Source organism: Merops nubicus, unplaced genomic scaffold (genome assembly GCF_000691845.1).
Source record: "Merops nubicus isolate BGI_N331 unplaced genomic scaffold, ASM69184v1 scaffold15042, whole genome shotgun sequence".
NCBI classification, from domain to species: Eukaryota; Metazoa; Chordata; class Aves; order Coraciiformes; family Meropidae; genus Merops; species Merops nubicus.
This window is the reverse complement of record NW_008595811.1, coordinates 173723-183239: the sequence shown is the minus strand read 5'-3', so window position 1 is coordinate 183239 and position 9517 is coordinate 173723. Positions and strand designations below refer to the sequence as shown.

The window sequence follows — 9517 nt, the reverse complement described above, 5'->3', positions numbered from 1 at the left end:
TTTAAATATTTAATCTTTTCTCTGCCCAACTAATTTCTTCAATTGCACTTAGGTAGGTTGTAATTAATTTTTGATGAGACAAACTAATGCTAATTTGAGTATCTACTATACTGTAATATTTGCTTGCAAATATGTCATTCAGTTTCTAAATAACCTCTTTTTGCCCTGTCTAAAGCTGCTAATGCTCACCAGTATTGTCATATCTGCACCTTAAGCTGTATTCAAATATAAGGATGACCGTGCTAGGTCAGATAAAGGTCCCGCCGGCTCCTGTCCTCACCCTGACAGTGATCAATAGCTGAGGCCTGAAGAAAAGTATGAGAACAGGGCAAAGGTATAGCAAGACTTCCTGTGAGACAGTCACCCAGCCTTCACTGCTTTGTGGTCTGGGAGCATCTCAAGATAGAAGTGATGTCTTCAAATTTAGTATTTGACCTAATTTGTTGCATCTAAGGGTTATTTATAGTTATTTTGTAAATTCATGCTTTCTGTCAGTAAAGGACTGAGACTCCTCCAAAGGAAATACTCGTTTTGCTGGAAAAATGTCTTGCCTGCCTTTTCTGATTAATGAGAACATCTATAAGCCTGCTTTTGTGACTTGAAAACTGATCTGATACCACTTAACTATGTTAATTTAGGAATACACCTGGATATTCAATCTAGGGCTCCAGAAACTGAATGGAAAAATCTGAAGTGGTGGGATAATCAAAGTAACTTGTAGTTTGTTGACAGTTACATCCAAATGTCTGATCAAAGAAGAATGAGGGGAGGACAAAAATTTTAGGATTAAAACTGATGGAAATTGTGGGATTTTTACTACATGGGGCATTTCTGTAAGTTCAGACTTGGTTTTGTTTCAGGTAGGAGCAGTGCCAGCTCTTACAGCAGCTGCAGGCTGAAATGAGTGGGTTTTTTATCAGGGATGCTGGTGTCTGGCTTGCTCTGCACCGTGGGGTGGCCGTGGGGCTCTGGGCTTGGGCAGTAGCTCTGGCAGACCACCATCAGCCTGGGCTTTTTCAGACTGCAAGGCAGCTGCTAACTGGAGCTGCCCAAAGTGAAGGAGTTCCGAGGAGCATCCTGGAAGCTGTGTGATGAGCCCTCCAGCTTCCCCGGCTGTGAGAGGGAAGCCAGTTGCCTGCTAGCACACTAGCCCCCGAGGAACTAGTGGCTTATTGAACAGGAAGGGCTTGTTTTTATTTTCACAAAGTCGTGCAGGTTTTGGAGACAGGACTGCTTTTATTTTTTAAAATTCTTTTTTCTGTTTTCCCCTGGAAGTTTCAGAGCCAAGAAAAATTATAACTTATGAGGCATTCCTTGCATTATTTTTTAGTAGCCTTTTACATTGCTATGCTGCTGACTAGAAATGGTCCCTGGCCTGCCTCCCTCCCTCTGTATGTGTGATGCACATCATCAGAGTGTGAAAGAAACACATTGCATTCAGACTGGAGCATCTGCACCTTGCTGCTCCTGGGTGTTCTGGCCACAGATTTAATTTGGTTATGTTGCACTATCTTTCCTGTATCACAGAGATGGGAATGGTTCACAGTCATTGCATTATTGTCATGACCAAAATTGTTTTCCCCTCCATGACCATACCTCCTGTTAATTCCCATCATCCCCTGTCACTGCATGCTCATAGTACTCTTTGCTTTCGGTAGGATCGGGCAACTGCCTGGCAGCAACATTTTCCAGCTCGTTGTTGCTGTGCTCACATTCCCATAATAATAGTGGCTGGGAGTGAGGGAAGCTTTTGGGTTTTTTTTCTGGCCAAGAGCTGGAAGTGCGTGCTTCTGCCTCTGCTGTAATTTATTATCCACCCAGTAGTGCAGGAATTCAGGTGGTACAGAAACCGTATGCACATGCATAGCAGCAAATTAAGGCAACATGCCAACCTACCAAACAGATTTGCTTCCAATGAGCATCGGCAAGCTGTACTAAATAGGAGCTTTCAAAACCACATTTTTCCAACCTGAGACCAGGCTCTGCACTCAGCTTGCAATGATGATCTAGTCTTATTATTGTTACTTCTACTTCTCAACTCAGCTGATGCTGTAGTTAATGCACAGAAATGTAGCACTGATTTTTGTCGTGACTATTTTGCATTACAATTTACGAGCAAAAATGAAAAAGTAATTGTAGCTGTGGTCTCCAGAGATAGAAAACCCTTAAAAGCAGTAGAATTAGGTCTTGCTGCTACCTGCAAATCAAACTACTGCAGCATCAGCCATTTCTATACCCATAAGTCACTCAGCAGCCATTTCAGCTGGCAGTCTGATTTTTTTCATGGTTAACCTAGAAGAGGACAGAAACTGTGAAGGTCCAATTTTGCCCTTCATGTCTGAATTCAAGAGATGCAGAAGGTCTGAAAGTGTGTACCAAGAGTTGCAGGGCTGGGCTCTGCTGTCCTGACTCTTGTTGTGGGTATCTCTTGAGCTGTTCCACTTGTAGAACCTTTAGGTGTGGAATGTAACACAAACCACTTACATAAGGACCAGTGAAATAATTAGTCCTAAATAAAGTGAATATAATTCATTGTCTGATCTGTATAACCGTGCTTGCTATGTGGACCTTTAATAAATATAAGAGATATTTTAAAAAAGCAGTATGATGCTGACTTTCAGTATGGACAGTTTTACATGCTGATCACTGAAATCTTCCTTCTCACAAGCCCCAAAACTAATAGGTTTTCCAGATAGTTGTAACCTGTTCATGGCTTCAGGACTTTTTGTGAGGATGCAAGGGGATTTTGTGGTATTTCAAGCTGCCACAGGCATTCTCTGTGTAAGAGACCGCTAAGGAATAAATGTCTGTGTATCTTTTTTTTTTTAATTGCTTTTTTTTTATTTCTAAGCAAAGTTACACTGTGTTTAGGGCTGCTGTGTTGAGTTTATGTTAGAAAAGCATCTCTGAGCCCAATTTAAGAACACAAACCACCTAGAGTGCATGTATCTGACCTAGGAAGGTCAGATCCTGCCCTTTGCTCAGTCCTTGCCTGCTTTGTGCTGCTCTTTCTGGTCTTGCATTGCAGGCTGTGTTGTCTGGATGGGAGAAGGATGGTCCTTCAAGTGTTTTCCTGTATGCCAGGGATTAGGCACGATTAATGCGGTGACAATGATGAACATTCAAACTTCTTGGTGCTTCTCTGAGCTTTTTGGTTGCTGGAAGTGTTGCTGCAGGTGGTCGCCTCCGTTGCTGGGTGTTTGTAGTGAGACCACCATGTCCATGTTTAGTGCCAGGGTCTAACCTCTTGGAAACACTGAGCATATCTAGCAGTGTAGTGAGCTAGAAAATGTGGTGATATTGAGCCCTCACCATCCCAGAAAAGCTTGGGCCATTTACCTGTCTCTGACCTCTGCTTTGGAGGCTGAGCTTCAAGAACCCATTGCTGCATGTTGTGCTGAGAGCCACTGCTACCCATCAGCTCTAAGGTCCTAATTTGTTTGCCTGTTTAGGAGCTTTGAATTCTTTGAGTGAGAGCCATTTTAAGAGTGCAAAGTATTAAGACTCCTTTTAATGTGGAAGTCCTGTTATTCTGCACAAAAGCCACAATGAATTAAAATATTCCCTTTGGAGAAGTGTATGACTGACTTTCTTATTACGATGTTGGCCTGGAATAAAAAGCAGCCAGGCTGGCATTCGTTTCCTGGTGTACTACTGTAAAGCAAGAATAGCTTTGCACCACAGTTCTTGAATTCAAAGTTTGCCCTCCAAAGGTGCCACACATGATGGATTGTCACAGACTCTTTGTCCTGCCTTGACATTTCGTTCCTATCCGATGTTGTCTTGTGTTTTGCTCTGAATCTGCCAAACAACTGACCCTAGAATTTAATGCCACACCTTCTTCTCTTTCCTTTTTCTGAACAGCATCTTTTGCAGCTGAGGCTCTGAAATACTGGAAGACATTGCATCTTCCTCAGGGACACGGACAAGGGGGAGCTGAAGCCTCTGGGGAGCTCAGAAAGGAATTGCAGTCGGTAGTCACCTGAGGAACTTACCTTCACACCGATGTTGCTCTGAAACGAGTTATGCCCAACGTTCAGGTTTGGTAAGGTAGGTAATTTTCCCTTGCTTTTGCCTTTTTATGCTTTTCTGAATGTCTACATATGGGGAAAATAGAAAATTAGCAGCCTTTGTGTTTATTGCTTTGTATGTTCCATGCTCATGGTGCCTCCTTAAATAGCCTTTGCTCTTCCTGAATTTGGAGAGTGTTCATCAAGAGTGAAGTGTTTTTAAAAGTCTTGGTCTTGAGGGGGTGCATGGTTATACCAAGTGCTTTATTAAACAAAATGCCCACTGATGGTTGTGTTTTGCTGTTGGTGATGGATAATTGCTGACAGGAATCCACATTTTTTAAAGTCCCACTTGTTGTGTTTCCCTAATGTTTGCAGTTCAGAGAGTAAGAGATGAAAAAAAAAAATTATGCTGAAAGTAGCCCATTTGTAATAGAGCCTTCTGCTTGCCTCTGTGCTTTGTATGCTCTCGTTGTTTGCCAAGGACAGAAACAATACCAATTTCTTGCATATGTGTATGTGCCCCCTTTGTTGTGTAGCACATAAAATTTTTGCATGTGGAGGTTTTCATGTTCACACAGACATTGTCTTGGTTATGCTGTAACATGCAACTATTTTTAACAAGAAATTGAAGGCTAGGACTTAAGGAATGTAAGTGTACGAAGCTTATGCTGTAGAAGCATTTAGGGTGCTGATCTATTAGGCTTCTGATTCTATAGATTCTTTTATCTAAGCCAAGTTATTTCTATGAAGGCAAAGTTTGCTGATTAAAAAAAACCAAAACATAATTTAAGGTATTGATTGCAAGATCTCACTGGAATGGTATCAGATCATGCTATCCCTTTTCATTTAACACATGGGTATTGACTTCTCTTATATGACTGAACCAGCAGTAAAGTCTTGCTGAGAAAAGTACAGCAGCAGTGTAACATGTGCACTTGGTACTAGTGATGGGCAGGAGGGGTTGGAAGGAAATAAAAAAGTCAAGGCTTTCTTAAAAGTCTCTAAGGAAACATGAGGCATCCAGGTGAGTGTGCATTCATTCTACTTTTAATCTGGTTGCACCAGCAGTGTTACCTCTGGAAATTGTAGCCTCAAACTTTCATGCTTCAGTAGAGCTCTGCTGGTCTGGAGACTGCCTGTCTCCAGCAACTGCAGAAAAGGTTGGTGGGAATAGCTTAAATTAGGTGCTTAACTTTTAAATGTTGAAGGTCAAGAAAGGTCTGTTCCAACCAGAGCATATGCTGTTAATTTGTACAGGCATTTCAAGAAAACAACACTACTGTCAGGGAGGAGAGGTTCTCATCTTTAAAACCACTGCAGTGCTTGTTCCATTCCTCTGCCTGCTCCAGTGGCACTTGGTTTCTAGAAGAGGTTGTTGAGCATTTCTTATGCTTTTGTTACCATCTTCACTTCTGTTTATTTCTGAGCTTTTGCTCTTGTGATTATAATACCCAAAGGGGAGGGCTACAGGAGAGGTATTTCACAATGAAGAGGGCTTCTTGACTCTTGCAGAGAAATAGTTGGCACTATTATAATGTGGAAATCACAGCAATTTGTTTATTCTCTGTTCCTATGTGAGATTTGTAGATAAAAGCATGTAAATCTTCCCTGCAAGGAGTGTGTGTGTTTTGCTAGGTGCACAAGGTACTCCAGGGTATGTGGGGATCTGCACCAGAAGGGTTGGCTGCTGGTGTGACCATGGTGTCTGATGCTGCCTTGGGCAGGATGGTGGTTGGATGAGCTCCTCACGTTCTTCCCACCTGAGTCAGCCCAACTCTCAGTCTAAGGTTCATGTCTCAGGCTGCATCATGAGTAGTAGTCCAGTGCAGAGATTTTGCAGGACTTTGCAGAACCTCACAGTTTCAGTGTTTTCCATACAAGTGATTTATGCAAAACAATTATTTAGGCTTTAAACTCTAGAGTGGGCTTTGGTTAATTTTTTTTACATTTTACTTTGTGACTTTCAGATCTAAAGACTTGGTCCTTGTTAAAGGAAAGCTCACGTTTGTGGAAACTTGATCTTTAAGATGAACATTGCAGACTGAGAAGTTTGTGCTAAAGTTTAAAGAGCTGGGAACACTGCTGTTGTTCATTCAAGTAGCTGAGACCCTTTTTTTGTCCTTTCACTTCATCTTGGGGCTCATGCAAGCTTATCAGAATGATTGACTACCATCTACTTTATCTGTTCCCATGAGACCCTTGTAAAACAAAAGTGCTACTTATCCCCATTTTACAGATGGTGGATAAGGAACAGAGTCACTTCTAGGTCACTTTGAAGTGGTAAACATCTGTCTGTGATTTGCATGCAATCACAAGTGCAAAAGGTGCATCTGATACTCACAGCTGGAGGCACAAAGGCTTGGCTGAGGAACCCAGTTTGTAGGGCAAAGCACAAGGTTTGGGTGTGGATCCATTTGAGGTCACTGCTCTGATCTGAGCCAGTTTTTTCTACGTGTCCTACTCTCATGAGTAGAGGGGTTTATAAGCAATTACAGTAACACCAAATGACATTGGGACCCATGTTTGCTCTTATAGCTGCTGGAAATGGCAACATGTGTCCAAATCATGTTAGCTGAACTCATTCATCTTTGCAGCAGAATGTCATGTGCTCATGTGAGACAAGTAGATTCCCTTTTAGCAGCATGTAATCAATTGTGGTGATGGTAATCTTATTGTGTTAAGTACTATTTTAAACAGATCTGTAAATAACATGCAAAGAAATATTTTTTTTCTTAAATTGCTCATTCTTTAGATCAGTAGAATCTGGTTAGTAAAATTATCTGTTCTGCTGAAAAAGGATGTTTAATAAATAAGAGAAAAAAATTAAGTAGCCATTAAACATAGTTAATACATTTTATCTTGCAAATAGAATTGGAATAAACCCTGTTCATTTAATGTGTTTTATGGATGTCATAGCAACTAATTGTCTTCATTACATGGACAAAAGTCTTCAATGTAATTCACCTTTTTCAGATTAATTGCTTTGGAAATTTTAATTTTGCTTTGTTTAGGCTGTAATTTTTTTTTTTTTTAAGTCAAATTGCAACATCACATTTTTTACCATTCCCAAATATTTTGTAAATCAGTTCAAGTGAACAAAATCTTGTGTTACAGGATGGCACAGAGGTAGTTTTGCAGCTGTGATGGTCTGTGATGTGGGTGAAGCAGAGAACTTGTTTATCCAAGCCCTGCTTGGCCTATAGCAGAGCAGTGGGCAGGAGTCCTTTTCTCACTCCCTATATTATGTGCTCTGATAAAAAAGTTATTTTTCGCTTTAAATCTGTCTTGCTTCTTGCATGATTTCATTTATTAAATCAGAAACAAGCACTGATTTAATGTCAAAATAAGACCTTAATGTAACTTTCCAATGACTTGATGAGGGGTGCAGGTCTACTGGCTGTGTTTGAAAATATGTCATTAAAATTGTCCTCCTGCATTATTAGAAGGAAAAGTTCAGTGCGAGCGTCATGAGATGTCTGCTTGAATTCCTGAAGTTAAATTCAAAGCTGAATAAAGTTGTCTTTCTTCTGGACTGAGTTTTGCACACCAAATAGGACAAAAGGAGAGTGTGCAGGATTGCTTCTTACGTATGTTTTTTATCAGTGAGCTCACTGAGCTCGTTTGCATGAGTAACATCTATGCAAATGTTTTCTAGTGTTTCTCTGAACTATTTTGCCAGGGTGAGGAAATCAAATGGCTATTATGTTTGCATGTTTTGTTGCAAGATCAGCAGACTGGCTGTTAACGTATCAATTCCCTTGATGACACCACTTCTGCAATCCTCTTCACTCAGCTTCTCCTGACAGGGCTTTTATTGAAGCCATCAACCTGACACATATCAAAGCACAATTTTTGATAGCAAATATCTTGGTGCAAAATGAATTAAAAAGCTGATATCAGCAGCAGAAGCGAGTTGAATTTCTGAAAGAAAATAAGAATCTCATGTTAGTTTCAGAGTTTCTTAAGATATCAATAACAGAACAGTAATATAGTAGTCATTTCCCTATCCTCTTGAAGTGCTGAGGCCAATGGTTTTGCCCAAAGTCATACAGATGGGCTTGTTCCTGCTTTGTGAGCCTATGCTCTCTGCCTTCTGAACTCTGATGTTTGTACTGTTGTTTCAGAAAGTGTGACAAAGTAGTGGTTTATTTTCTTCTGGAGACCTTTCTCCTGTGAGGATCAATGACCTACTTGTAATTACTTTGCTCTCTAGTCTCTGAGAAATTTGAAGACTGAGGAGTGGAAAGTGCTAACCCTGAATGGACTACACCTTTCTCTGAGAAATTGAAGCAGTTTGGAGCCCCTTGTCCTCTGCAGAGATGCTACTTGGCAACCCATGGGCCATGTTTTGGGGAGAGTCCAAATTAGGTGGAAAAGGGCATGTATTTCTTCAGGCTGCAGATGTTTTGAAATTAGCTGGCTCCAAACCTTCTGAGAATGTTTCCCTATCTGCTAGCAGCCTTCTATCCATCTTGCTCTCCACATCCTGCTTTTCTATCCCCTTCATTTTTGGATCTCTTGGATGATAAGCAGTGTCAGGCAGGGCTGCATTTGCTCTCATTGCACACAGGCTTATTTTTGGCTAGCACCCACTAGAAAGTGTTAGCTAATAATAATCATGCTTTTTGCTGTGTGGATAAGATACTCTTTGGATAAGTATCCACTGGCAGTTTGCAGCCTAGCAGAGAGGAAGAGGAGGGCAGCCAACAGTTGATGTGGAAAATTAATTATGAACTACTATTCTTCTCCCACGTAGTTAAAGTAGTTCAGCTTTCTAAGCCTTACATCCAACCTCACAGAAAACGAGGAGAATACTGTATTTTCTTCCTCAAATAGTGGGAATGTTGCCAGAACAAAGCTTAGTGTAGAATGTCACATGTGGGACTGCTCACTCGGAATGCTTTAGAGCCTTTACTGCTCTGCCTGCGGCTGTGACAACACCCATATAGTCATTTTTACCTTTTGTTGGACAAATTTTAGCTTAATTGTGCATCCTAGTTGATAAAGGCCTGTGTGTGTGATGGGGACTCACCCACGTCCCAGTACAGACAGGGGACAACGGTTTGTTTCTTTATAGTGATGACTTGGTAACATTCAGTTCAGAGGAGCTACAGCTTGCTGTATTTTCATCCTTCAGGTTGACATATTTATTTCATAATGATCCACAAAAACTGGCCCGTGGTGTGGAGGGGGGAGAGTTTGACAGGCACCATGTAGTCCTGGGAATGTAATTACCTAAAGGAGCAGTTCTGTCCCTGAAGAACCTCTGTCTTAAGGATCCCAGGAATAATTGCTGGAAGCCCTGGCTCTGTGTGTGCTTCAGGAGACATTCTGGTCTCATAATTGCATGCTGGTCCTACTAGCTTCAGCTAAGCACTGCAGAGCCAGCACAGCACAATTAAGTGCCAAAGATGCGTTTCCTTAGCTCTGTAGGATGTGTGAATGAGGATTTTAGAAAGCCCTGACAACTTTTGTCTGTTTGGGGCTGAGATAAAGAAATAAGC

General features: G+C 41.2%; 1 protein-coding gene across 1 annotated transcript in view; it reads left to right on the top strand.

Moving 5' to 3' along the window:
* The first annotated feature begins 3864 nt into the window (after positions 1 to 3864).
* The window catches only part of SGCD (sarcoglycan, delta (35kDa dystrophin-associated glycoprotein)), a 172268-nt gene continuing 166615 nt past the window's right edge, over positions 3865 to 9517 (top strand). Inside the window, exon 1 of the mRNA XM_008936195.1 lies at positions 3865 to 4050. The gene's annotated coding sequence lies outside the window, so the exon portion shown is untranslated. The remainder of the gene's footprint in view (positions 4051 to 9517) is intronic.